Source organism: Silene latifolia, chromosome X (assembly GCF_048544455.1).
Source record: "Silene latifolia isolate original U9 population chromosome X, ASM4854445v1, whole genome shotgun sequence".
In the NCBI taxonomy this organism is placed as follows: Eukaryota; Viridiplantae; Streptophyta; class Magnoliopsida; order Caryophyllales; family Caryophyllaceae; genus Silene; species Silene latifolia.
Genome location: NC_133537.1, coordinates 128,570,989 through 128,579,057, shown reverse-complemented (window position 1 = coordinate 128,579,057; position 8,069 = coordinate 128,570,989).

Below are 8,069 nucleotides of genomic sequence, written 5' to 3'. Positions count from 1 at the left end.
CCTTAGGATGCAACTCAACAACTCTCCTGTTCTTGTCAAGTCCCAACCTCTCGAGGACGTCAACAGACAGTTCCGGGCCAAAGCGGTCTGCAAAGGAAACGAAGCAAGAGTTAAGTAAAAGAAATAAATCAAAGTTCAAAAACAGAAACATTAAAAGCAGAGATGGGCCTCACACCGACCCCACTCACCCTGTTCGAGGGCCGGTATGAGGCCGACGTGGCAGAAAGCGCTCATCCGAAGAATGATCTGCGTCGGGGGCATCCATCCCTTCGGCGTCCCATCCTTCTCAGCCTCAAACAGCTTCATTGCCTGCCTTTCGTCCTCATTGAGATGGACCTTCAAGGCGTCCATCTTAAGCTTATTCCGGGAGACATATTTCTCACGCTCCCCCCGACTCTCACACCGCAAATTGACACGGTGCTGGAAGGACCGGGGCAGTGGATAATCCTCCGAAACCTCGACGTATACCCACCGCCCCTTCCAGTCCTTGCAAGAAGTAAGCTTAGAGACAGTGACATAAACCGGCCCAGTCTGTATGTTATACCACCCCGTGCCACCCACGACATTCTGTCGAAGGTGGTGAAGCCGGCGAAAGAGGTTCACCGTTGGGACCTCCCCTTTGAAAAGACACAACCATACAAAACCAACAATCGTCCTGATGGCCAACGGATGCAGTTGGGCCACGACGACGTTCATGGCTTTAATAATGGCAACAACGTACTCATTCAGAGGAAACCGGAGCCCATACTCCAGGTGTCTGATGTATACGCCGATACAACCCGGGGGAGGGCAACAGACGGCCTGACCCTCTTTAGGAATAACAATCTTATACTCCCTGCCGAAGGAGAAATGATGTTCAAAAAATTCAGAACCAGAACAACTGGCGAACTTGTTTGTCCAGGCACGATCAGGACCGATCTTACAGGCGTCGCCGTGATCCAAGAGATGCGGCCTCTCCTCATCAGAATGAGCCCTTTCCTCATCATCACCGTCATCACCATCATCATCATCATCATCATCATCCTCGAAATCCTCCAAATATTTTGGATCAATCTCAGGAGAAAGCGGCCTGGGACCCCCAACGGTTAACGGGGTGACAACCAGTGCCTCCTCTTCATCAGGGCACGACGGGGAACCCCCCGGCGCAGAAGTACTAGGTCCAGTATCAGCAGAAGACATGACAACAAATACTTAACAAATAAAAGTTGAAAAATTTGTTTGTTTACCTTGGAAAAGTGTTACGCCGAGTAGCGCTTTGAAGACTAGAGAGAAGTTTCGTCAAAGAAGGCTAGAGAGAAGAAATTTTTTTCGAGAAAGTGAATTTTTGGCGGCCAAAATCTGGGGCTAACGGCTCTATTTATAGAGCAAAGCCCATGAAACGGACCAATCAGGGCAAAGCCCATGAAGCGTCAACCAATCAACGCCGAGCCATGTGTCAAGCATGCAGACATGGAATGTCAATCGACAAACAGTTACAAAACTTCTTCAACACGTTCCTCGACAGAATGCCAATCGACGTATCTTCTTCAACACGATCCTTGGTATCTACATGCCAAACGGTCCGCTGTTCAACCGAGCTTGGCAGCACCGGCTGGGGGCAATCAAAAGCACACGGCACTCACAACCTCGGTCTCGGCCAGAGCCATTTTCTTTTCCACATTTGATGCCCTTTACATATCCATGTGGAGGGGGGATATGGTACGGCCTGAGCAGAACCAAGCCGAGGAAGAATAAGCCGGGGAAGAAATTTCAACTTGCGCAGAATACGCTCAACACTCATCGAAGGTCCATACCACGGCATAGACTACGCTGGGGGCAAATTGATGGGGCATATTCTGCACCCGCTGACCGAGTCAACATATTGAGCAAGGTCAAAGATATCCACAGCAAGTCAACACCTTGGACAGCCTAACCGACGCAGCCAGTTAGCCTATCACTTGGGTCTCGGCTAGGCAACTAGCCAGGCGGGATACACATCCGCGTACTCACATCCAAGACCCCTCGGCATGGAGTCAACAGGGCCCGCCGGCCTGCCATGGGTCCCTCGGTCGAGGGTAGAATAGTCTTTCCACCTGCTCTGCCACTTGGCCACTTGGCCACTACGTGATAAAAGGTGAAAGTCTATAAATACTCCTCAACCATCATTGAGGAAAGGATCCCGAAAATAATCAATTAAACATACTAATCTGGTATAAACTCCCTTATCTCTCTACAATCAACTTTGTGCCAAGTAACACACAACTTAATCCCTTTTAAGTTTACTGACTTGAGCGTCGGAGTGAGTTCGCTCGGTGCCAAGCCGAGCCCTCAGTTTGTTCATTGTTTCAGGAGAGGCCGAAAGGAAGAGTCAAGCAAGGTCATCATTCTACAAGCTTACGTGGTAACAAATCCTGCTCCGGAATAACACACGGAACAATTAGAATTTGGGGGTTTTTGTTTTTGTGGAGTGAATGAGTGCTTGATATATGTTTTGGAGTCATAAGAGAGGGGGTTTTTATATTGTAAGTGGAAGGAAGGATGAGGTGTCACAAATTGTGGGGTGGGGGAGAAGTTAAGTTGCGAAAATCGGGAATAAAAGACGCAGGGTGACGAGCGGATTCGTCATCGGGACGCTCGGATTTCGGGGTACTGGGACGAGCGGATTCTTTGGGAGACGCTCGGATTCCCTTACAGCGAGAAATCCCAGATTTTAAAGTAGCCAGGACGAGCGTATACAAGTCGGGACGAGCGTCTTGCAGTAGTAGGACGAGCGGATTCTCTGGGCGACGCTCGGATTCTCTTACAGCGAGAAATTCAAGAAATTGTTGCTAATGAGACGAGCGGATTCCCAATGCGACAGACGTCCAGATCAAGACGAGCGGATTAGCACTTGAGACGCTCGTATTTTGGATCAGAACAAAACAGCTGCTTGTCAGCTCTCGTAGGACGAGCGGATTCCCTGCGCGACGCTCGGATTTCCTGCTTGGACGAGCGTCTTCCTCTCGGGACGCACGGATTTCTCCTGCTTTTCCTTCACTCGGATAAAAATGTTTCCCCACACTTGAAAATTAGTTCCTTCATTCATCAAAATGATTAGTGACCCTCCCTCACTTACTCTCATGGAAAGAATCATGTTTATGATAGAAATGCAATAAAATTAAAAGTACAAGTAAGAAGGGTTAGTATATTTAAAAGTGGTGGTTTAGGGAGGACTCCACCAAACTCTCCTTTTGATGATCTCTTCAAGGATGAGGAGGCTCGAGGTAGGTTACCTCGACCTCTCCAATGAATGCTCCCTCATAATATGGCTTCAATCTTTGGCCATTGACCTTGAATTTGCTTCCATCTTCCAATTTGATCTCAAAGTCTCCATACTTCCCTACCTCGGTGATTACATAAGGATCCATCCACCTAGAGTTCAACTTCCTGGGAAAGAGTCGATATCGGGAATTGAATAGAAGGACTTTATCTCCTTTGTGCAAGGCTTTTTGCTTGATTCTCTTGTCATGAAGCAACTTTGTCCTTTCCTTGTAGATCTTGGCATTCTCATAAGATTGTAGTCGGAATTCTTCCAACTCTTGGATTTGTATTATACTCTTTTGACCACTTAATTTGAGATCAAGGTTGAGAGCTTTGATTGCCCAAAAAGCTTTGTTTTCTAACTCAATTGGTAAGTGGCATGCCTTCCCATAGACAAGTTTGTAAGGGGAAGCTCCTATGGGAGTCTTATAGGCCGTCCTATAAGCCCAAAGAGCGTCATCAAGCTTCATGCTCCAATCTTTACGAGTCTTGTTTACAACTTTCTCAAGAATTTGCTTGATCTCTCTATTTGAAACTTTAACTTGACCGCTTGTTTGAGGATGGTATCCTAAGCTGGTTCTATGTTGAACACCATATTTGGTCAAAAGGGATGTGAGCTTCTTTTCGTGAAAATGCGTTCCTCCATCACTTATGATTGCTCTAGGGACTCCGAATCTTGGGAAGATTATTTTCTTAAGGAGCTTAGTGACCGTTTTTGCATCATTGGTTGGGGTGGCAATTGCCTCCACCCATTTTGAGACGTAGTCTACGACCACAAGGATATATTTGTTTCCTTTGGATGTCACGAACGACCCTTGGTAGTCGATCCCCCAAACGTCGAAGATCTCCACCTCTAGTATGCCCCTTTGTGGCATTTTATTCCTCCAAGAGATATTCCCCGTCCTTTGACAAGCATCACAATGAAGGATGAATTCCCTTGCATCTTGGAACATCGTAGGCCAAAAAAAGCCCGATTGAAGAATTTTTGCAATGGTTCTCCTTGCTCCATGGTGTCCACCGTAAGGTGATGAGTGGCATCCTTCCAAAACTCCTTGAATTTCCCATTGAGGGATGCACCTTCGGTAGAGCCCATCACTACACTCCTTGTAAAGATTTGGGTCATCCCAAAAATACCTCTTTACTTCGAATAAGAACCTCTTCCTTTGGTTGTAGTTTAAGTTTGGAGGGAGTACTCTTCCAACATTATAGTTGGAATAATCGGCAAACCCTGGGGTGATATGTCTCTCAAGTTGTGTTTGAATAGCCATCAAGATATCATCGGGGAAAGAGTCATTGATCGGTGTTTCTCCTTCTTCATCATGAAACCGGATTCTTGATAAGTGATCCGCCACTACAGTCTCAGCCCCTTTGTTATCTCTTATTTCCAAGTCGAATTCTTGAAGAAGCAAAATCCATCTCAACAACCTTGGTTTTGCCTCTTTCTTTATCAAGAGATGTCGAAGGGCACGGTGATCCGAAAAGACAATCACTTTGGATCCAAGTAAGTAGGAACGGAATTTGTCCAAAGCATAGACAATGGCAAGAAGCTCTTTCTCGGTGGTATCATAGTTCACTTGGGAAGAATCAAGAGTCTTGCTTATGTAGTAGATAGCATGTAGAGCTCTCCCTACCCATTGGCCAAGAACCGCTCCAACGGCGTAGTTACTAGCATCACACATAATCTCGAACGGTAGTTCCCAATTTGGTGGTTGAATGATCGGTGCTGAGATTAGTGCTTCCTTGATTCTATTAAAGGCTTCAACACACTCATTAGTGAAATAGAATTGGGCATCTTTAAGTAAGAGTTGAGTGAGGGGTTTCGCGATTTTTGAGAAATCTTTTATGAAACGGCGATAGAAACCCGCGTGACCGAGAAAACTTCTCACCCCTCTAACATTCACGGGAGGTGGGAGTTTCTCTATCACCTCAACCTTAGCTTTATCGACCTCGATGCCCTTTTCCGAGATTAAATGACCCAAAACAATCCCTTCATTTACCATGAAGTGACACTTTTCCCAATTTAAAACGAGACTAACATCTTCACATTTTTGCAATACAAGAGAAAGGTTATGCAAGCATGAGTCAAAGTCTTTTCCATAAACGCTAAAATCATCCATAAAAACTTCCATTATGGTCTCTAGGTAGTCGGAGAAGACACTCATCATGCATCTTTGAAAAGTAGCGGGGGCATTACACAAGCCAAAAGGCATTCTCCAATATGCAAAAGTACCATAAGGGCATGTGAAGGTGGTCTTGTGTTGGTCATCCGGGTGAATAGGTATTTGAAAGAATCCCGAATACCCGTCAAGGTAGCAAAAGAATTTGTTGGAGGCTAGCCTCTCAAGTATTTGGTCAATGAATGGTAGGGGGAAATGATCCTTTCTTGTTGCGGAATTCAATTTTCGATAGTCAATACACATACGCCAACCGGTGATCTTCCTTGTGGGTATTAGCTCATTCTTTTCATTTGTCACTACCGTGGTACCTCCTTTCTCAGGTACCACTTGAACGGGGCTAACCCACAAAGAGTCCGATATGGGATATATGATTCCCGCATCAAGTAATTTCATAACCTCTCCTTTAACAACTTCTTGCATGTGGGGGTTTAATCTCCTTTGAGATTGGATGATAGGTCTATGGTCCTCCTCTAGATGAATTCTATGCATACAAAAGTTGGGACTTATCCCCTTAAGGTCATCTAGACTATAACCTATAGCCTTTTCATGTTGTTTCAACACATCAAGCAATTTTCCCAATTGGTTTTCATCAAGTTTGTCATTAACAATCACGGGTTTGGTCTTAGATTCATCAAGATAAGCATATTTCAAGTTTGGGGGAAGTGGTTTTAAAGTTGGAACTTGTACCTCACTTTCCTCCATTGAAGGTTCATTGAGAACTTGCTCCATTTCCATTAGAAACTCCATTCTCATGGCATACTCAACTTGTTCTTCAAGCTCACTAATCTCATCATACTCAAATTCCATGACAAATTCGTCTTGCTCTTCGATTTGTATGATGTCGTCTATGATTGCTTGCTCTTGTTCCATGGGTTGATATGCTTCCACGAGGATGTTATGTACTAATTCGGATTACTCATGAGTAAGTTCTTTGTTAGCTAGAGCGGCCTCAAGAAGATCTACCTCCAACTCCCAATGCATATTTTTGGCATCACTTGCTTCCAAGGCTTCCAATGCTTGCATGGGGTCTTTGAAGAAAGGTATACTCAAGTGGTCCTCAACAAAACAATCTATAATATCCATCTTGCAAAATATCGAACAACTTGAAAATAATTAGAACAAACCTTGAGGAGTTTTACTTCCCCAAGGCAAAGAAAGACACAACTAATAACAATCAAAGAAAATCAAATCAAGTTAACACCGTCCCCGGCAATGGCGCCATTTTTGGTCGGGTCCGCTTTGAGCTTAGATTTGGTTACTTGTCGTTAGGAGCACCTAGACCAAAACAATATTTACAAATTCACAAACAACTCTACTATTAGTAAAGAGGCAAGTAAAGGTCGGATCCCAAGGGACGGGTATTGATGTAGGATTTTCGATTGCAAGTAGTGGTGTCTAGGGGTGTCACAATTTGGGTTGAGATAAGAAGATCACTAAACTAAATAACAATAAAAGTAAACAAGCAAGATGATTAAAATGAGATGTAAACAATTTATTAAAAGCACTAGGGTGTCATGGGTTCATAGGGGATTCATAGGAATTAATCATACAAACATATTCTCAAATTATAAGCAAGAAATTATTGTTGTGATAGGATCGAGTTGGTTTATATCTTACAATCCTAGGAAGGTTTGGGTCCCGGAGCCAAATCGATTAGACTGTACAATACCTACAAGTCGACTTAATCCTCCCTACTCAACTATATGCATGGTCTAATGAGACTCGAGTTGGTTTATGTCTTACAAGTCTCATTGAAAAGGTAAGTGATGGGTAAAAAAATGCAAGGATTCATAGGCTCGCATTTCATCAAACATAACATGTGCATAAGTTGAGATCACAACAAGCAAGGAAATAAGTTATGTGAACATACTAAATTAAGCATGAATCATCCCCCATGTTGGTTTCCTCTAATTCCCCATTAACCCTAGTTAAGGAAACTACTCACTCATTATCAAGTTTAACATGTTAACAAGGTTGTCAATCATATTAACAAAGCAAAACATGATGAACAAATAAGAAAGATTAACAATAATTAAAACAAGGATTAAGAGAATTATACCTAATGATGATTCCAAAATAATAATGCAAAGAATAATAGAAGTACTTGATGATTGATGGAAGGTTGTCAATCTCCCAATAAACCCAAATAATCTTCAATTACCCAAAATAAAGGATGAACAATAAAGAAATTAAGGAAATGAGATTTCTATTAATGCCTAATTAAAAGTTGATTACAAGATTAAAGAGAGATTAGAATAATATAGACACACTAAAGATTGATAAGATGAACATGATAATATAATTAGACTAATGGGGTATTTATAGTGGGGATTAGGTGCACAAATTAGGGTTACTAAGGGATTAAATGACGATTAAGTCCTTGAGGAATCACTCCTCTTAAGAAAAGATGTGGGTCTCCTTTTAGCTAGTCTTTCAAAAATATGCGCATCTCGAATGGAGAAAGAAGAGGACGTGTTGCACTGGAGGACACTCCGAGCGTCCAAAAGGTCGGGACGAGCGGATTATGTAGGTGTTGGACGAGCGGCCTGGCAACTTGGACGAGCGGCTTGTGGAGCTTCTGGACAAGCGTCCCTATAGGTGAGACGCTCGGAT